Source organism: Ornithorhynchus anatinus, chromosome 5, assembly GCF_004115215.2.
Source record: "Ornithorhynchus anatinus isolate Pmale09 chromosome 5, mOrnAna1.pri.v4, whole genome shotgun sequence".
In the NCBI taxonomy this organism is placed as follows: Eukaryota; Metazoa; Chordata; class Mammalia; order Monotremata; family Ornithorhynchidae; genus Ornithorhynchus; species Ornithorhynchus anatinus.
This window is the reverse complement of record NC_041732.1, coordinates 14,164,217-14,185,862: the sequence shown is the minus strand read 5'-3', so window position 1 is coordinate 14,185,862 and position 21,646 is coordinate 14,164,217. Positions and strand designations below refer to the sequence as shown.

General features: G+C 47.4%; 4 non-coding genes across 4 annotated transcripts; 3 read left to right on the top strand and 1 right to left on the bottom strand.

The window, feature by feature from the left end:
* Positions 1 to 259: 259 nt before the first annotated feature.
* LOC114812692 lies at positions 260 to 397 on the bottom strand. Its single transcript, XR_003760343.1, has one exon. It is a non-coding gene; the product is annotated as a small nucleolar RNA SNORA7 (small nucleolar RNA).
* An 8,505-nt stretch (positions 398 to 8,902) lies between these two features.
* TRNAS-GCU lies at positions 8,903 to 8,984 on the top strand. Its single transcript has one exon. It is a non-coding gene; the product is annotated as a tRNA-Ser (tRNA).
* A 7,476-nt stretch (positions 8,985 to 16,460) lies between these two features.
* Positions 16,461 to 16,532, top strand: TRNAD-GUC. Its single transcript has one exon. It is a non-coding gene; the product is annotated as a tRNA-Asp (tRNA).
* A 3,558-nt stretch (positions 16,533 to 20,090) lies between these two features.
* Positions 20,091 to 20,162, top strand: TRNAE-CUC. The gene has a single exon. It is a non-coding gene; the product is annotated as a tRNA-Glu (tRNA).
* The last annotated feature ends 1,484 nt before the right edge of the window (positions 20,163 to 21,646 follow it).

Here is a 21,646-nt window from a genome sequence, read left to right as displayed (position 1 = left end):
ACAAATACCAACATTATTATTGGCAAGATAGATGAGATTGAAGCACAGTGAGTAGTTTGGCATTCTTGTCTTACGCCACGGACACAACTCTCCCAGAACGCCCCGCTCTCCATCTGCAATTGTTCTGATAGTGGATCCATTGAGTTTTCTTGGGAAACGTATGAAAATGGTTTACCATTGCCACCTTTCACACAGTAAACTCGAGTCTCGGCCCTTGACTCTCTCCCGTGGCAATGCTGACCAGCATGGGTGAGTTTTGACTTGTAGCAGATTGCCTTCCACTCCTTAGCCACTGCCCAAGCAAATGATGGAATGGGTAGGCCTCTGCTTGACTCTCCCTCCCATAACCGAGACTGGTAGACTACTGGAAACTCTCCAGGGGCGACTCTGAGAGGGGAGTTTGGCATTAGAGGAGAGAAATGTGCAGGCTGGGTTGTAGTAGGAGAGTAGCAAGGTGAGGTAGGAGGCGGCAATTTGATTGAGAGCTTTAAAGACTATGGCAAGGAGTTTCTGTTTGATGTGGAGGTGGATATTCTTGAGGACTGAATGTTTTGGTAGGAAAATGACCTGGGCAGCAGAGTGAAGTATGGACTGGAGTGGGGAGTCTCTGCTTCTCCCTCTCTCCTCTACCGACTTGGTCCCCACCCCCACCGTCCTGCCTGTTTGAGTGAGGGCTGGAAGGGCGACTGGGGCCTGTGGGAGCAGAGGGGAGGATCCCGAGGCCTTGGGGCTGCCGTGACCTCTGATCCCTCACATCCTGCCGTCTCCGTTCCTGTGTTGTTCTTATGTCCATTGTTGGGGATGGAGGGGTAGCGGGGAGGAAGGGGAGGGGGTGTGAGCTGGCGTGCGAAGGGAACAATGGATCTGGGCTGGGGACTGGGGATGGGGGGGTGGAGGGGGTCCTGAGCCCCTGCGCGGCCGGCCCCTCCCCAGAGGCCTTGCGTGAGAGTGGCCGGAAATGCACCTCCGGCTCCCAGAACTAGACCGGGCCCGTGGGACCGGGGTGGAGCAGGATCTGTGTGTCTCCCATCTCCCTCTTTCTGGGAGAGGAACCAGCACCAGCCTGGGGCCTCTCCCACCTCTCCATCCCTCGGGGCTCTATAGCCACCTCTCCATCTATGCCCCTCTCCTCCCCATCTGTGCTCTGGGAGCAGGCCGAGCAACAATAATAATAATAATAATAGTAATAAATAATAATAATGGTATTTGTTAAGTGTTTACTATGTTCCAGGCACTGTTCTAAGTACTGGGTTAGATTCAAGCTAATTGAGATGGACATGGACACAGCCCCTGTCCCACATAGGGCTCACAGTCTTAATCCTATTGGACAGATGAGGGGATTGAGGCCCAGAGAAGTGAAGTGACTTGACCAAGATCAAGCAGCAGACAAGAGGCGAAGCTGGAATTAGAACCCAGTTCCTTCTGACTCCTAAGCTCATGTTCTATCCACTCTGTCCCTCTCTTCAGTGTCAGGAGGAGCCTCCCCACCTTCTAAAAAAACTGGACAATGGAGAGGACTTTGGGTGACTCTGTCAGGTGTTTGGAGTCAGTTAGGACCCAGTTGAATTGCAGTTCTTCTGAGGAAAAACCAGGGCTTTGGGAAGAAACTGGGGTACAGGGTGTGGGGAATTGAGGCTTCCCCTTCCTTTCCCAGAGATAAGCAGGCACAGAGGTGGGAGGCTCAAGCAGACAGGCTGGTGGAAAGGATTTCTTCCTTCAGCCCACCCAGACCCAGCAGGTAGAGGCAGAGCTAGGCCTGAAGCAGTACTGCATAGAGGAAAGAACACAGGTCTGGGAATCATGAGATCCAGGTTCTAATCCCAACTCTGCCACTTGCCTGCAGGGAAAGTCACTTCACTTCTCTGGATCTTAGTTTCCTCATCTGTAAAATGGGGAAAGGATCCAGGTTCTCTCTCTCCCCCTTCAACTGGAAGTCCCACGTGAGCCCTGTACTGTGTTCCATCTCTTTATCCTTACCACTTGACACGTAGAAAGAGTTTAAGCTTTTCCTTTAGACTGTAAGCTCATTGTGGGCAGAGATCACATCTACCAACTCTATTATATTTTACTTTCCCAAGTGTTTAGAACCGTACTCTCAACACATTTAAGTGCTCAACAAATACCACTGATAGATTAACGAATACCCCAATTTAGTATTATTGCCACTAGCAGTGAACTGGTTCATGGCATAGCATTGGAGGTGCTTGAACCTTGGGGCCTGCAATTATCTTCTTCTGCCTGAGTCAGTAGGTTCATTTTAGGAGAAGATTCCTCTGTGGGTCAACAGGGGGATCCCAGGCTCCCAGGACCTCAGGTTGCCGGGATCCCAGTCTTCCAGGCTCCCTGGTTTGCAGTCTTCCAAGCTCCTAGTTTTCCAGGCTCCCAGATTTCCAGATGCCCAGGCTTCTGGGCTTCCAGGCCTCCACTCTTCCAGGCCTCAGGCTCCCCAGACTCAGGCTTCTTGGCTTCCAGGATCCAGCCTCCAGTCTCCCACTCTCCCAATCTTCCAGACACCTAGACTCTCAGGTTTCCAGGCTTCTAGGCTTCCAGACTCCCAGGTTTCCAAGCTCCCAGGCTGCCAGGATCCCAGGCTTCCAGGTTTCCAGGCTTCCAGAGCCCTAGAATCCCAGGATCCCAGGTTCCCAGGCTCCCATGATACCAAGCCTTTATGCTTACAGGCACCAAGATTCCCATTCTTCCAGACTCTCAGAGTCCCAGTCTTCAAGGCTCCAGGCCTCTCCAGCTCCCAGTCTTCCAGGATCCCAGGCTCCTAATCTCCCATGCTGCCAGTCTTCCAGGTGTCTTGGAATCCCTGACTCCCAGTTTTCCAAGCTCCCATGCTCCCATTATTCCAGCCTCCCAGTCCTCCAGACTCCCAGACTGCTAGGCTTCCAACTTCCCAGTCTTCCAGACTCCTTGGCTCAGTCTTCCAAGCTCCCAGTTTTCCAGGCTCCCAGGCTCCCAGGCTCACAGTCTTCCAGGAACTCACTTTTCTGCATTCCTGCAGGGCAGACTGCCTAACCACTGCTCTTTCATTGCTGGGCCAGAAGGGAGTCTGAGACCCCAGTCAATCAACCAATCAATCAGTGGTTTTTACTGAGCCCTGCTCTGTGTAGAGCTAAGTGTTTGGGAGAGAACAATACAATGGAGTTGTTAAACAAGATCCCTGCCCAGGACACTACATGTCAACCTGATCCAGCTTCCTGGGACACAGCTCAGGTTTAAAGTCTGCCAAGAATGTCCTACAGACCAGAGTTTCAGGACTATTATCCTGCCTCTTTGCTCTCTGAATCAATCAATCAATCAATGGTATTTACTGAGTGCTTACTGTGTGCAGAGTACCATACTAAGCACTTAGGAAAGTGAAATACAATAGAGTTTGTAGTCATGATCCCTGCCCACAGGGGACTTGCAGTATACAGCCCCTTCACCTCCAAGACACCTGCCTCATACTCACTGGCCTACTTTGCTTACAATTTACATGTAATCATCATCATCATCATCATCATCATCCTGGTATTTGTTAAACACTTACTATGTGCCAAGCACTGTTCTAAGCACTGGGGTAGATACAAGATAATTAGTTTGGACATGGTCCCTATCCCACATATCACTAGTGTGGATTCTGAACTCTGCTCACAAACTCCTTCTCTCCTTTCCTCACCTTCCTGCTCCTTTGTCTGCCTTCGAGTTCTGGAAAAGTTACTGGTTGGGCTCTGGGGACTCTCCCAGTCAATCACTCCATCAGTGGCATTTATTGAACACTTACTGTGTGCAAAACACTATACTAAGCACTTGAAACTGAATAATACAAAGAGTTGATAGATATGTTCCCTGTCCACAATGAACTTACAGTCTAGAGGTGGCTAACTTCTGCTTCTTAAGGGTGGTCCCAACTTTATTTGAGTGTGGGTCCCCCCCATTTCATATCTCCTTTTTTCCTGTTCCTCTCAGCTCTGGGCCCACAACTTTCCAGGGTGATTTTTATCTCTCCAATGCCCAGTCTGACACCCAGGCCTCTTTTGCCTTCCCAGGACCCACTGAGACTGCCCAGACTGAAGCACCTGGAGGGGAGGACACAAGAAGGGAGGGGGTCTGGCAACAGTGATTTTTCCTAGGCTGAAAGAGAGGAAGTGGGGGCTGGTGGAAAGAAGATAACAGTTTCAGTCTCTCAGACAGGATACTCCGGCTCTAATCCAGGTCTGCCACTGGTCTGCTTGTTGATCTTGGGAAAGTCACGTAACCTCAATGGGCCTCAGTTTCTTCCTTTATATAATGGGGATAAAATATTTGTTCTTCCTCCTCTTAGATTGGGAGGTCCAGGTAGGACAGGGACCAAGTTTGATCTGAATATCTTGTACCTACCGTAGAGTTTAGTACAATACTTGGCACTTAGTAAGTGCTTCATGAATACCATAACTATAACTATAATTATAATATACTCAATATAAGCTATTTATGCCTGTCTACTTGTTTTGTGTTGTTGTCTGTCACCCCCTCTAGACTGGGAGCCCGTTGGGATTGTCTCTATCTGTTGCCAAATTGTACTTTCCAAGTGCTTAGTACAGTGTTCTGCACACAGTAAGCACTCAGTAAATACGATTGAATGAATGAATGGATGGATGAATGAATGAATAGAAGGGAGCCCACCCCCGGTGTAGGGAGGGGCATATGTTAGCCACCTGTCATCCCACAGAGACTGCTCAGGGTGGGTGGGCTGCCCACTCAGGGAAGAGAGGAGAAAGAAGAATTGGCAGTGGCTGGCAACTGTGCCCACCCCATCTCACAAGGAAGCACAGTGATCTAGTGGAAAGAGCCCAGGCCTGGGAATTAGAAGACCTGGGTTCCAATCTACCTTCATCTCTAGTCTGCTGTGTGGCCTTGGGCAAGTCACTTTTTATGGTATTTGTTAAGCAGTGTGTCAGTTGTTTGACCTTGGGCAAGTCAATTAACTTCTCTGTGCCTCAGTTACCTCATCTGTAAAATGTGTATTAAGATTATTAGCCCCACGTGGGACAGCGACTGTGTCCAACCTGATAAATTTGCATCTACCCAGTGCTTAGTAGAGTGTCTGCCACATAATAAGCGCTAGATAAATATAATAAAAAAGTGCTAGGCACTGTTCTAAGAGCTGCGGTAGATACAAGGTTATCAGGTTGGACACAGTCATTGTCCCAAATGGGGTTCACAGTCATAATGCCCATTTTGCAGATGAGGTAACTGAGGCACAGAGAAGTTAAGTGATTTACCCAAGGTCACACAGCAGACGAGTGATGGAGCCAGGGTTAGAACCCAAGTCCTGACTCCCAGGCCCATGCCCTATCCACACTAGGCCACACTGCTCCTCCTCCACAATTCTAAGCACTGTGGTAGGTATAATTTGATTAGGTTGGACACAGTCCACATGGGTCTCACAGTCTAAGTAGGAGGGAGTCACTTCACTGCTCTGTGCCTCAGTTTCCTCATTTGCAAAGTGGGGATTCAATATTAATTCTTTCACCTTATGCTATGAGCCTCATGTGGGACAGGGACTGTGAATGGTCTACCCCAGTGCTTAGTAGAGTGCTTGGCACATAATATTATTATTAAGTGCCGTCATTTCTGATTCATAGCGACTCCGTGGATATATTTTCTCCAGAACGTCCTGTCCTCTGCTATAATCCTCAACCTTTCTAACGGTTCTTCCATTATCATTGTTCTGGTCTCTATCCATCTAGCTGCCCGTCTGCCTCTTCCACATTTTCCCCAGACTTTTCTCCTAACATTAGTGTCTTCTCCAGAGAATCAGTCCTTCTGATTATGTGTCCGAAATATGCTAATCCAAGTTGAGTCATTTGGCCTTCCAAAGACCATTTTGGTTTAATTTACTCCAAAATCCATTTATTTGTTTTTCAGGCAGTCCATGGTATTCGCAAAAGCCTTCTCCAACACCATATTTCAAAAGAATCGATGTGCTTTCTATCCTGTTTTTTCACTGTCCAGCTTTCAGATCCATACATTGTCACTGGAGACACCACAGTAAGTACTTAATAAATACCACAAATATCATATGGCCAGGACACTGTGACTGTCCCCCCTGAAGTAAGGGCAGTCAGAAATTTCCACCATAGCCAAACTCTGGGGGAGGCTGGGCCTTCTCTTCCCCAAGTCTCTGCCTCTTCTCTTCCTTCCTTCCTTCTTTCTGCTCTAGACTGTAAGTTCCTTGTGGTCAGGGTACAGGTTTACCAACTCTAGTGCATCATACCCTTCCAAGCACTTAGTACAATGCTCTGCCCACAGTAAGTGCTCAATAAATACCAATGATTGGTTGATCTCTCCTCCCTTCCCCATCTCTGGGCTCCCAGGTTTTCTATGAGGGGGTCTCAACAGTCAGCAAGTAGTTCCTGCCCAGCCCCACTCACTGGCCGTGAGCCACATGTGGGTTACGGACTGTGTCCAACCTGATTACCTCGTCTCTACCCCAGCGCCTAGAACAGTGCTTGGCACATAGTAAGGGCTTAACAAATAGCATTAAAAAAAGGGACTAGCTCAGGAGCCCCTGCTTCAGAAACAACACTGTCTGTCCACTGGCCCTGAGGCTGGGGATCAAGGACACCTGGGTCTCGGGTTCGAGGGAGCACAGTAAAGGAACTCTAGCTCCCCCTGCAGTTATCGGCGTTTCATTCATTCATTCAATCGTGTTTATTGAGCGCTGACTGTGTGCAAAGCACTGAACTGAGCGCTTGGGATAGAACATTACAGCAATAAAGAGTGACAATCCCTGCCCTCAACGAGCTCCCAGTCTAGAAGGGGGGAGACAGATATCAACACAAATGAACAGGCATCATTATTAATAAATATATTTATTATATATAGTGTTTTATAATTTATATAATGAATATGTTTATCTATTATATTATTTATTCTATATGTTATATGTACTGTGTTTATTATATTTTATTAAATATAAATTATGCGCTTCTCATGGAGGTTCCTGGCAGGGAGCAGGGCTTGGAGAGGGGTCAGAGGAATCCCAAGGTTCACGCTAGGACTTCCCCAAAATTTTGCATAGACTGTGGGGGCTCCTTAGAGAAGCAGCGTGGCTTAGTGGAAAGAGCACAGGCTTGGGAGTCAGAGGACGTGGGTTCTAATCCCTACTCCACCACGTCTCCTGTGTGACCTTGGGCAAGCCACTTAACTTCTCTGTGCCTCAGTTACCTCATTTGTCAAATAAAGACTAAGACTGTGAGCCCCATGTGGAACAACCTGATTACCTTGTATCTAACCCAGCGCTTAGAACAGTGCTTGGCACATAGTAAGCACTTGACAATATTATGATTATTATTAGTCGACTTTTCCAGCCAGCGCCCTCTCTCTTCATGAGAAGCAGCGTGGCTCAGTGGAAAGAGCATGGGCTTTGGAGTCAGGGCTCATGAGTTCGAATCCCAGCTCTGCCACTTGTTGGCTGTGTGACTGTGGGCAAGTCACTTAACTTCTCTGTGCCTCAGTTCCCCATCTGTAAAATGGGGATTAAGACTGTGAGCCCCATGTGGGACAACCTGATTCCCCTCTGTCTACCCCAGCGCTTAGAACAGTGCTCGGCACATAGTAAGCGCTTAACAAATACCAACATTATTATTATTATTATTCTCTGCAGTAGCTTCGTCCAGGCCTCCAGCCATTGCTGAGAAAAGCAGCAGTTCCGGGTGCCCTCTGGCGGTCCACGGTGGAGTCACGGATTCTCACGGTTGAGAATCCAGCCCCCTAAACCCACGAAGGATCCTAGAATTTATTAACAGTTGTAATATTGCTTAGGTTCTCACTATGCACCAGGCCCTGGACTAAGCCCTTGGGAAAGTATAATACGACAGAATTAGCAGGCACATTCTCTGTTCCTCACCATCACTGAAAACCTGGCTCTCCCCAGATGGCTGTCTCTCCTCCCTGCCACTCACTCCAGAGGGGGCCTCATCTTCTCCCATTCCGCAAGACTCACTGGAAAATGGAGAGGACAGCTGGCTTCCTTCTTGCTCACCAATGTCATTCTTGCACCATCCCACCCGCCCCCCATCCCTCTCTTTCTCTTTCTCTGAAGCCCACATCATCTGCTCCTACCAACCATTCCATGCCCCCCCCACAAACAACTTTCTGAACCATTTCGATTCCTTTCTCACAACCATTTTCTCTTTCTCCATCTCTACAGAGATCCTTGGGGACTTCAATAACCACGTGGATGTTGCCAATGACCCTTCCGCTGCCCACTTCTCATTCCTCCATTCCCCTGACCTCCTGCTCCACCCCCCCCATCCACTCACTGAATTAGGGCTGACCTTTCACTGTGCCTCAGTCTCTTCTATCTCGTGCTCGCTCACTTCCTGCTTCTGTCCTGGAACGCTCTCCTTCTTCATATCTAACAATTGCTCTCCCCACCATCTTCAGTGCCTTCTTGAAGGCATATCTCCTCCAAGAGGCCTTCCCTGACTAAGCCCTCCTTTCCTCTTCCACTCCCTTCTGTGTCACCCTGATTTGCTCCCTTTAATCATCCCCTCTCCCAGCCCCAAAACACTTATGTCTACATCTGTAATTTATTTACATTAAGGTCTGTCTCCCCCTCTACAATGTAAGCTCCTTGTGGGCAGAGAATGTGTCTATTGTGGCACTGTTCTCTCCCAAACACTTAGTACAGTGCTCTGCACACGGTAAGCGCTCAATAAATACTACTGACTGACTAGAGTGACAATAGGTCTGACTGGAGGTTTTGATTTTGAAAATTTGCGAAAATTTCCCACTATTTCCATCCTCCATTTCTCTGATTAGCTTCAGTTCCCTTCTTGCTTCGGCTGGAAGAACAGCAATTCACATCTCAGAACAATGGTTTGCTTCTCCACATCCAGGAGGTAAATAAGAAGAACACTGTAAGTGTGATGAGGTGGCCGAGTGGTTAAGGCGATGGACTGCTAATCCATTGTTTTCTGCATGCGTGGGTTCGAATCCCACCTTCGTCGTTAATGCTCTATTTTCTATCTAGTTCAGCTCAATCACACATCCGACACTTATCCTAGAGGCACATTTATTTAGCCATAGTTACAGAATATCTCCTAGATTTATAATTAGCTCTGTTGCTCAAAGCAGCAATGGAGAGTATCCGGGTTTTAGTGTCGCAGAGGGGAATGTGCATTTAAATCATAATTGTGAGGTTTGTTAAGTGTTTACCCTGTGCCAAGCACTGGAATAGTTGCAAGGTACCTTGACTGGATTTGGTTTCTGGCCCATATAGTCTAAGTAGGAAGGAGAACCTGTAGAACCTGTGCTGCACACTGGACATTTGTACTAAGCACGAAAGTTGATTCGAGATAACCAGGCCCCACTGTCTGAAAAGAAAGGAGAACAGGTATTGAATTTTCCTGCTGAGGAACCTAGGCTTTTCCTTCTCTGACTGATTCCTTCCTCTTCTCTCTTCCTCTTCTCTCTGGAGAAAAGTCTAAACCTGGGGAGGTAACCAATGAGGAAAAGGTAACTGCGAGCCGATTAAGACATTTTGTTCCCTTCCCATAATAAGCTTACAGTCTACAGGGGGAGAGAGACACTGAATGAAGTACAGATATGAACGTACTTGCTATGGGGCTGAGGGTGGTGTGAATAGCAAGTATCAAAATGGCACCGATCCAGATACATAGATGATGCAGAGGAGAGGGAGTAGGGGAAAAGAAAACTTAAATGGGTAAGACTTTGGAAAGGAAAGGTGGAAGATTAGTCAGTGAAGACTTCTTGTGGACAATATAATTTAATTTATTATGATATAATATGGGGAGAGCGGTGATCTGTTGGATATGGAGCGGGATGATGTTTCAGGAGAGAGGGAGGACATGGGTGAGTGGTTGGCAGTGAGGTGGAGGAGATCAAAGTCCAGCGAACTGTTCATGCATGGAGAGGAGGCGGAGAGGAGGCCTACGAGCTGCTGGGCCAAGTGACCATCACCCAGGTCCACGAACTGCCCAACAGCTACACAAAGAGCTAATTGTTTGGCCAGCAGCAATGTTCTATGAAGCTGAAGGGCCGCAGAGCCAGAGACTATTTCTTGCCAGGAAAGTCGTGTCCTGTGAGCCTCGATTCCCTGGCCCACGGGAGAGTCAATGTCACAAGGGGTACAGCAGAAACCCCCAGGAAACAAACACGACCTGTCATGAGTCCCGCCACTTATAGCTTCAGTGTCACAGGGAATTATTTAAGGTAAAAAAATGAATTCACGTGAAGTGTATAGAGACTCAGACCTAGTGACTTCTCTTTCCTACTTGGCGGAGGACCCTGTACTTGGTGTCCCCACAACTTTTCCTGAGCTTTTGGGTCCATTTGTTCTCCATGCCTACACCTCAGTTCAAATCAGAAACCTATATGTGGGATGGCAACATACTCATTCTCTTGGTGAACTCATCTGCTCCCGTGGCTTCAACTCTCATCTCTACGCAGATGACACCCAAATCTACATCTCCTCCCCTGTTTTCTCCCCCTCCCTCCAGGCTCGTATCTCCTTCTGCCTCTAGGACGTCTCCACCTGCATGTCTGCCCACCACCTAAAACTCAACATATATAAAACTGAGCTCCTTATCTTCCCTCCCAAACCTTGTCCTCTCCCTGACTTCCCTGTCACTGTGGATGGCACGACCATCTTTCCCTTCTCACAGGCCTGCAACCTTAGTGTCGTCTTTGATTCAGCTCTCTCATTCACCCCACATATCCAATCTGTCACCTACACCTGCCTGTCTCACCTTCACAATATTGCCAAGATCCGCCCTTTCCTCTCCATCCAAACTGCTATGGTGCTGATACAAGCTCTCATAATATCCCGCCTGGATTATTGTGTCAGCCTCCTCTCTGATCTCCCTTCCTCCTGTCTCTCCCTATTCCAGTCTATTCTTCATTCCGCTGCTCGAATCATCTTCCTAACAGAAGCGGTCTGTGCATGCCAGTCGCCTCCTTAAAAATCTCCACTGGTTGCCTATCAACCTTTGCACAAAACAAAAACTTCTCACCCTTGGCTTCAAAGCTCTCCATTACCTTGCCCCCTCCTACCTCACCTCTCTTCTCTCTTTCTACTGCCCACCCTGTACACTCTACTCCTCTGCCACTCACCTCCTCACGTCCCCGGCTCATGCCTATCCTGCCGTCGACCCCTGGTCCACGTCCTACTGCTGTCCTGGAATGCCCTCCCTCCCCACATCTGCCAAACTAACTCTCTTTCCCTCTTCAAAGCCCTACTGAGAGCTCACCTCCTCCAGAAGGCCTTCCCAGACTGAGACCCCCTTTCCTTCTGCTCCCCCTCCTTTCCCCTCCCCCACCCTCTGCTCTTCCCCCTTACCCTCAGCACTGTGCTCATTTGTATGTATTATTTATTGCCCTATTTATTTTGTTAATGAGGTGTATATCTCCTTGATTCTATTTATCTTGATGTCTTGTTTTTGTTTTGTTCTGTTTCGCTTTGTTGTCTGTCTCCCCTGTTTAGACTGTGAGCCCGTCACTGGGGGCTCACAATTCCGGGGTTGGAAGTCAGAGATCAAGGTTTCTAATCCCGACTCCACCCCTTGTCAGCAGTGTGACTTTGGGTAAGTCACTTAACTTCTCTGTGCCTCAGTTACCTCATCTGTAAAATGGGGATTAACTGTGAGCCTCACGTGGGACAACCCAATTACCCTGTATCTACCCCAGCGCTTAGAACAGTGCTCTGCACATAGTAAGCACTTAAATACCAACTTTATTATTATTATTATTGTCTCTATCTGGTGCCGAATTGTACATTCCAAGCGCTTAGTACAGTGCTCTACACATAGTAAGTGCTCAAAAAATACTAATGAATGAGTGAATGAACATCCTCAGATCCCAGATCGAAAGACCCCTCCTTCTGGACTGTAAACTCGTTTGGGCAGGGAATGTGTCTGTTTATAGCTATATTTCACTTGCCCAAGTACTTAGTACAGTGCTCTGCACACAGAAAGTGCCCAATAAATACGATTGATTGACTGACTGACTCCCTCTTCCTCCCTGGCTCAGTTCAGTCCTGGACAGGGCTCTTGGAGGAAAGGCAAATAGGGGGAAAGTCCCCTGTCTGATATGGAGGAGTTTAGAATGAGGAAAACTCCTGGGAGGTGGAGGGGAGGGGGACTGCTTTTGAGTCTTTCACTGCACGAATGCGTGCTTTGGAAGATCTGAGCTGGACTCCTAAAACTGTCCTGCAAGCCTTGGGGTCCGTCTGTTAAAAACAACAAAGGGCTAATGACAGAGGGAGGAACAACAGCAAGCTCATCCTCTTCGGTCCAAGACTGAGAGAAACTGGGCAAAAGAGAACCTTAACCCAAGAACTTTTTGTCAGCAATCTGTTAAAATTCATTTCCCTGACTGGGAATCTAACGCGGGCAGTGGCGGTGAGAGCACCGAATCCTGACCACAAGGCCACCAGGGAACATATAGATTAATCCCACCGGAAGGACTGATATATCTCACATACTTGGGGTATTCAAGAAGATATGATGTCTTTAGGACAGTGGACTGCAGAGCAGAAGAGGGGTCAGGGCTGAAGATGTAGATTTGGGAATTATACCCTTAGGGATGGTAGTTGAAGCCATAGGAACAAATGAGTTTGCCAAGGGAGTAGGTGTAGATGGAAAATAGAAGGGGACCCAGAACTGAACTTTGGGGGACTCCGACAATGACAGAGTAGGAAGCAAAGGAGGAGCCTGTGAAAAAGACTTAGAAGGAGCAGCCAGAAAGGTAAGAGAAGAACCAAAAGAGGATAGTTTCAGTGAAGCCAAGGTTAGATAATGCTCCCAGGAGGAGAAGAGGGTCAACTCAGTCAGTCAATCGTATTTATTGAGCACTTAGAACAGTATTAAACTCTTGGTACAGTAATAATGTTGGTATTTGTTATGCGCTTACTATGTGCTGAGCACTGTTCTAAGCGCTGGGGTAGACACAAGGAATCAGGTTGTCCCACGTGGGGCTCACAGTCTTAATCCCCATTTTACAGATGAGGTAACTGAGGCACAGAGAAGTTGTGACTTGCCCAGAGTCACACAGCTGACAAGTGGCAGAGCTAGGATTTGAACTCATGACCTCTGACTCCAAAGCCCGTGCTCTTTCCACTGAGCCACGCTGCTTCTCTACAGTACAGTATAACAATATAACAGACATTCCTCACCCACAGCGAGCTTACAGACTAGAGGGGGAGCAGACATTAATATAAATGAATAATTCATAGATATGTATATAAGTGGTGTGAGGTTGGGTGGGGGATGAATAAAGGGAGCAAGTCAGGGAAATGCAGAAGGGAGTAGGAGAAGAGAAAAAGAGGGTTTAGTCAGGGAAGTCCTCTTGGAGTGGGGAAACATGGCCTGAACGTTTTTGAAGAATAATGATCCAGACAACACAGTCAAGTATGGATTAGAGTGGGGAGAGACAGGAGAGGCAGAGAGGTAAGAAAGGAGGCTGATAAATTATCAAGGCGGGATAGAATAAGCACCTGGATTAACGTGATAGCAATTTGGTTGGAGTGGAAAGGGCAGATTTTAGAGATCTTGTGGAGATCGAACCGTTAGGATTTAATGATGGACTGAATGTGTGTGTAAAATGTGTGTGTAAGGGTCGGTGGTGAGATAGGCGAGACTGAGGCACAGTGAGAAGGTTAGCATTAGAGGAGCGAAGTGTGGGGGCTGGGTTGTAAAAGGAGAGAAGTGAGGGAGAGGTAGGAGGGGGCAAGGTAGTGGAGTGTTTGAAAGCCTACGTTGAGGAGCTTTTATTTGATGCAGAGGTGGATGGGTAACAACTGGAGTTTCTTCAGGAACGGGGTGACATGTCCTGAACTTTTCTGTAGAGAAATGATCTTGGCAGCAGAGCGACGTAGGAACTGGAGTGGTGAGAAACAGGAGGCTAGGAGGTCAGCAAGGAAACTGAGGCAGAAATCCAGTCAGGATAGAATAAATGATTCTATTAACATGGTAGTAGTTTGGATGGAGAGGAAAGGGCAGATTTTAGTTATGTTGTGAAGGTGGGACCGACAGAAATTAGTGATGGATTGAATTTGTGGGTTGTATGAGAGAGAGGAGTCAAGGATAAGGTGCTTGTGAGACAGGAAGGAAGGTGGTGCCAGCTACAGTGCTGGGACAGTGAGGCGGAGGACAGGATTTGGTTGGGAATATAAGTAGTTCTGTTTTGGACATGTTAAATTTGAGGTAATGGGAGTAAATCCAAGTAGAGATGTCTTGAAGGAGGGAGAAAATGAGAGTCTGGAGAGAGGGAGAGAGATCAGGGCTGGAGATGAAGATTTGGGTATCATCCGCATAGAGTTCGTAGTTGAAGTCATGGGCGCAAATGAGTTTTCCAACAGAGTGGAAGTACAGATGGAGAATTTAAGGGGACCTAGAACTGAACCTTGATTGACCCCCCCCCACAGTTAGGGAGTGGTAGGCAGAGGAGGAGCTCATGAAGGGGATTGAGAATGAAAGGTCAGAGAGATAAAAGGAGAATCAGGACTGGATAATTGTGGAGGTGGAAGTTTGCATTCACTCTTTCCTCTGACTTCTTAACCAAACGAGCTGGGCTACTTAGGTATTCCTTTCAAGCAATCATGCAAAGAACAGTATTCTTTTCTGTAATAATAATGTTGGTATTTGTTAAGTGCTTACTATGTGCCGAGCACTGTTCTAAGCGCTGGGGTAGACATAGGGGAATCAGGTTGCCCCACGTGGGGCTCGCAGTCTTAATCCCCATTTTACAGATGAGGGAACTGAGGCACAGAGAAGTTAAGTGACTTGCCCACAGTCACACAGCCGATAAGTGGCAGAGCTGGGATTCGAACTCATGAGCCCTGACTCCAAAGCCCCTGGTCTTTCCACTGAGCCACGCTGCTTCTCCAAGTAGTCATGGGCTATGTAGCTAAGTAGTTAAATTAGCTATTGATTGAAACTTGATCTGTCTGATTACAGTCTAAACTCTGGCAAAGATTAGATGTCTACAACACTTTCTCACTCATAGTGTGCGGTGCTAAGCTAAATTTGTTGTTATGCTGTCGAACCTTTTCCGACCCATTGCGACTCTATGGACACATCTCTCCCAGAACACCTACCTTAATCTGCAATCGTTCTGGAAGTATATCCATAGAGTTTCCCTGATTTATGGAAGTGGTTTACCACGGCTTTATTCCGCACAGTAAACTTGAGTCTCTGCCCTTGACTCTCTCCCCTGCCGTTGCTGCCCAACACAGGTGAGTTTTTACTTATAGCAGATTATATTCCACTTACTAGTCACTGCCCAAGCTAGGAATGGAATGGATGTGCTTCTGTTTGACTCTTCCTCCCATACACCAGACTGGTAGAGTTCTGGAAATCCTCCAGGTGCTACGCTAAGCACTTGCTTACATTTTTTGGACAGTGTCTTGAGTTTGTGTTGTAAGCTTGTGTTATAGGGACCCCATCACTTTCTGCCTCTCGGGAAGTCTGGCATTTTGTGTTCCCAGCCCTTCTGACCAGTTCGTCCTAGTGGTAAGAGCATGGACTTGGGAGGCAGAGGACATGAGTTCTAATCCCAGTTCCACCACTTGTCTGCTGTGTGACCTTGGGCAAGTCACTCAACTTCTCTGCAACTCAGTTACCTCATCGTTAAATGGGGATTAAGACTGTGAGCCACACGTGGGACAACTTGATTACTTTGTATCTACCCCTGGGCTTGGAACAGTGCTTGGCACATAGTAAGGGTTTAACAAACATTATTATTATTATTATTCTCCCTTGGGTCCAGTTCCCCACACCTGTCCACCCAGGTCCTGCTTCTACCAGGAACAGCTTCTCACTCCGTCTTCCCACCAAATCTTTCCTCACTTTCACTATTGCAATAAGACTCCCAGAGCAGCGCCGGTCCTGCTGGGCAATCCCACCGGTTTCTGAGCCCGGACAATCTGAGTGGAGTCGGAATGAAGATTCCTTTGCCGTGATTTCTGGGAATTGCGGGAAACACAATAATAGCAATAACAATTATGGTATTTGTTAAGCTCTTACTATGTGCCAAGCACTGTTCTAAGTATTCATTCATTCAATCAATCGTATTTATTTATTTATTGAAGTCAGAGCACAGCACTGAGCGCTTGGAGAGTACAATTCGGCAACAGAGACAATCCCTACCCAACCACGGGGTCACAGTCTAGAAGGGTGGCCACAGACAACAAGCACTGGGGTAGATACAAGGTAATCAGGTTGTCTCACGTGGGGCTCACATTCTTAATCCTCATTTTTCAGATAAGGTAACTGAGGCACAGAGAAGTTAAGTGGTTTACCCAACGTCACATATCTTGTGGAAATGAGAGCATGACTTTCCCTGAAATAACAGAGAACGTTTCCTTCTGCTATCAGGCTAAATTGCAGTACCGTTTTTAGTGAACTAGACGAAATGACATCAGGTAGCAATGTCTACTATGATATCGGAAAGGGCTGTTCATGTGCTCCTCGTTAGTATAGTGGTGAGTATCCCCGCCTGTCACGCGGGAGACCGGGGTTCGATTCCCCGACGGGGAGAAGGATAAATTTTCCTTTTTCCTTCATGTTTAAACTGACTTTTCCCTGGCAACGAATGTCAAAGCAATCAAAGGACGAGCAAACCATTCAAAACCGACTCAAAAGCTTAGACCACGGGCCAGGGACACCACTACCAGCGGTGACAAAGAAGACAGGAGAGGTTGGGATATTCGGAGTAACGTCGTGGCAGTCCATTGATGAAGACCAAAAGGGGGGTTCAATTTCCATAAGCTTCCACTCAAATGGGAGAGACTGCAGGAGAAATATTCACAAATAGAGTGATCAAATAAACAATTGACTGTACAATGGAATGTACAAGGGCTCATTCATTCATTCAATCGTATTTATTGTGTGCTTACTGTGTGCAGAGCACTGTACTAAGCGCTTGGAATGTACAGTTCGGCAGCAGAGACAATCGCTGCCCAACAGCGGGCTCACCGCCTAAAAGGGGGAGACACAACAAAACAAAGCAAGTAGTCAGATATCAATACCATCAAGATAAATAGAATCATAGATATTCACACATCATTAATAAAATAGACTAATAAATAATACATACAAATATGCACAAGTGCTGTAGGGAGGGTAAGGGGGTAGAGAAGAAGGAGGGAGTAGGGGGAATAGGGAGGGGAGGAGGAGCAGAGGGAAAGGGAGGGCTCAGTCTGGGAAGGCTTCCTGGAGGAGGCGAACTCTCAGTAGGGCTTTGAAGAGGGGAAGAGAGTAGGTTTGGCAGGTGTGAGGAGGGAGGGCATTCCAGATCAGTGGTAGGACGGGGGTCTGGGGTCGATGGCGGGACAGGCGAGAATAAGGCCCAGGGAGGAGATGAGCGGCAGAGAAGCGGAGTGTATGAGGTGGGCTGTAGAAGGAGAGAAGGAAGGTGAGGTAGGAGGGGGAAAGGTGATGGAGAGCTTTGAAGTCAAGAGTGAGGAGTTGTGTAAGTGCTAGAGGTGATACTAAACGCCCCTAAGCCCAAGGAGGTCAAATTAGATGGGAGAGATGGTGAAGTATGCAGTTTACACGTCGCGTAAACACCGTGTTAAATTTAATGCCCTTCTCCATATCGCTCCCTTCTTGTGTTCACAGGTGAGCCAGAACTGGTGGCTCCAAGCGAAGACCTAAATGATGTCCCACCCGCAGGGGTCCGGGCGAGATGTCTTCTAATAACAATAACGATGATGGTATTTGTTAAGCGCTTACTATGTGCCACACACTGTTCTAAGCACTGGGGTAGATACAAGGCAATCAGACTGTCCCATGTGGGGGTCACAGTCTTCATTCACATTTTACAGATGAGGAAACTGAGGCAAAGAGAAGTTAAGTTGCCCAAAGTCACACAGCAGACAAGTGGCGGAGCAGAGACAATGGAACGATAATTAGTAGATTAGGGTCATGACGTAGCAGATGCTCCATGGTCCATAGTATAAAGGCTGAGGGAAAATGCCTGTCTCTGCTGTTCATTCTTATAATAATAATGATGGCATTTTTTAAGCGTTTACTATGTGCCAAGCACTGTTCTAAACGCTGGGGGTGGGGAGAGATCCAAGGTAATGAGTTTGTCCCACGTGGGGCTCACAATCTCCAGCTCCATTTTACAGAAGTAACTGAGGCACAGATAAATTCACTTACCCAAAGTCACACAGTTGACAAGTGGCGGAGTGGTATTAGAACCCAAGACGTCTGACTTCCAAGCCCCGGATCTTTCCACTGAGCCACACTGCCTCTCATAAGCAGCGTGGCTCAGTGGAAAGAGCACGGACTTTGGAGTCAGAGGTCATGGGTTCGAATCCCGGCTCGGCCACTTGTCAGCTGTGTGACTTTGGGCAAGTCACTTCACTTCTCTGTGCCTCAGTTCCCTCATCTGTAAAATGGGGATTAAGACTGTGAGCCCCACGTGGGACAACCTGATTCCCCTGTGTCTACCCCAGCGCTTAGAACAGTGCTTGGCACATAGTAAGCGCTTAAATACCAACATTATTATTATTATAATCCGAAAGGACAACTGAGACAGCAGGGGCAGGTGACCCTTCTCGCTTGTCCTGGCCCAAATTTGGCTGCTCATTGTCCTCAGAAGGGAGGGGAGGGACAGCCTGGGCCCGAAGGACCTCTTGGCTGAGTTCGGCCTTTAAAGGACCTGAACACCAGGCGGAACCGATCATCCCAGGTAGAAAATTCTTAATCCCCCTGGATTGAGGCCTTAAATAGTGTCAGAGATCTCACCGCCCCTCGGTTGAGGGATTAAAAGAAGCAGGATCCTTTACTATTAATGTTTTTCAGTATGCAGATAGATGTTTTCTTTCTGTGATACTGAATATCGTGGTTTCTTCCGACGGCAAAGCTGAGTCACGAACTCCCCTGTCCCTAATTGACTCTACGGGGGCCTAACAAATGGGGAGGTTGGGGATGGGGAGGAAGAGGGAAGGAGCCCAGGAACCGTGAATCTTTTCAGAAAGAGAATTACACTTCCCCTGAACCAACTTTCCAGGAATTGAATTCGAACTACTGGGTGGGGTGAGACGGAGAGATGCACTGTAAGGACTCCCTTGGGTCAGTTCCTTGGTAAAGACACTGAGCCAAGTTCGTGCCAAATTGCCTTTGAGAATTTTTCATTTCAGTTTCCCTTTATAGAAATTTAGGATATGGAATATTAACCCCGTGTCAAACTGCTTTCAGCGATTTCTCATTTCTCTTTCCCTTTTTAGAAATTTGGGATATAAATTTTTATCTTAGAAATACCGAAGGGGGAAAAAATCAATTTGCAGACCTAGGGGAGCAGAGTTGGAGAAGCAGAGCTTCCCCCCTTCATTTTGGTGGGAGCAAGCACCATCCATTCGCCCGGAGCTAAGGATTTTCTGAGGAGGTAATGGTTCTCGTTCTTTCCAGCAGTAGTGGAGGTTAACCAGAACTCTCAGGAACAAGAGGGGAGTGTTGACACTAAACATGTAGGTAGACTAACGAAGTGGTGGGAGAGAAGTTATTCAGTTGGTTTGCTGGTCTAGGCGTATAAATCTCGCTTAAAGTGCGAGCGGTTCCCGATTCAAATCCCAGCACAACCCAACTTTTTTAGCTGGAAGTAGTCCCTGGCCTCATGTCCATTTCCTTGTACTTTCCCACTCCCCCTCTCTGTAATTTAATTTCTATCTCCGACTTTAGGATGAAAGCTAATGGTGGACAGGGAGCGTGTCTATCAACTCTTCCTTTTTTCATTTTCCAAAGTACTTAGGATAATTGCCTACAAACAGTAAACTCTCAATAAATATCACCGATGGATGGATGGATGGATGGATGGATGGATGGATGGATGGATGGATGGATGGAATGACAGATATCCTTGCAATCTTGGGCCGGAGACTCTTCATTTTAGAAACCGAAGATATGTGATCAGAAGACACTGGTTTCTATGTGGCCAGGAATCTTTGAACTCATTCTCGGCAGATCCTCGCGGCTGAGGCCCCAGAGGATTCCTTAAAAACCCAGGACCGGCTCAAATTCCTTTCAGAAACACCGCACATAATATCACCTTGGGCAAATCATTTAATTTTTGGAGGTTGTATTTACTTTTCCCTGGTGGTCTAGTGGTTAGGGTTCGGCGCTCTCACCACCGCGGCCCGGGTTTGATTCCCGGTCAGGGAAGATTCACTTTAGTTGCTTCGAACCAGCCAATATTGAAACATACGCTGTCCTCGGACGTCACTAATTTCAGAAGGTCACCATTCACTTTTACTCAGTTTCCTTCAGGAGGAGCAGGAAAGCGAGAACCCTGCCACCCTATAATCGGCCCTTCCTCTTGCTATTTACCCTGCTGTTGTCTTTAGAGAAGCAGCGTGGCTTAGTGGAAAAAGCACTAAGGAGTCAGAGGTTTTGGTTTCTAATTCCGACTCCGCCACTTATCAGCTGTCTGACTTTGGGCAAGTCGTTTAATTTCTCTGTGACTCAGTTGCCTCATCTTTAAAATGGGGATGAAGACTGTGAGCCCGCGTTGGACAACCTGATTACCTTGTATCTACCCCAGCGCTTGAACAGTGCGTCGCACCTAGTAAGTGCTTAACAAATATCATTATTATTATATCAAATCCTGGTAGCGGAACTGAGAAGTCTAAGGCCCTGAATTTGATATGGCTACAGAGGGGTTTTCAACCAGTACTGTGTTAGTGGTATAGTGGTTAGCTTAGCTGCCATCCAAGCACCCATTAACCCAAGTGATTACCCATTAACGCAAGTGTTTCATTTTGAGTTAGGTAATCAGTCTCCTAGTACTGGTTTCTACAGCTGTGTGTTAACAGAAAAAGGAGGCATGGGCTTGATGGAGGGGAGTGCTCCCCACCCCAACCCCATTACCTCAGAGGCAATAGAAGAACGTTCCCTTGGGGGAAGCTCTCCCCCTCCTCAGCTATTATAGTGGGAATAATTCAATTATTCCTTAAGCCCTTACTATGTAATAAGCACTGGGGTTGCTACAATGTAAGATTGGGCCCACACTCTGTCTCGCATGAGGGTTACAGTCTAAGGGAGTGGGAGAACTGGTATCTCATTTCCCTACAGAAATGGAGGCACAGAGAAGTTAAATGACTTGCCCAAGTCTACATGGCAGAGCCCAGATTAAAACACAGTCCTCCTGAATCCCAGGACCAGATTTTCTTCACCAGATTAAGCTGCTTCTCTGCACAATGCAGAAGGGTTGAGGCTCTCCCCGCCCCCCTTCTGTCCCTCTCACCCCACCCAGTAGTTCAAATTCAATTCCTGGGAAGTTGGTTCAGGGGAAGTTCGGAAGTGAAAAGGAAAAGAGGGGATTGGGGTTGCGGTCACATGTCGTGTCATTGTCCCCTTTACATTTCTTCTCCGGGTACTAACTTTCCTCCTCCCTTACTTGGGCTAACACAAGCCATTATCTCAGGCTCACCTCGGCGTTGTCTTTTTGACCGCAATATCTAAAACCATTAGCCAATCCAAAGCCCCAGGGTACGGACGCTCTTCATATTCGAGAAAAATGAGAGCAGCGTTCCTCCTTTTTAGAGTAGTGCGTCTCTGCCTCTTATGGGGGATTCCAGGTTCTCCCCGACCTTGTGTCATCGTCTTTTCGCGCTAATCCCTGTCCCCAGTTCTCCGATACACTCGAG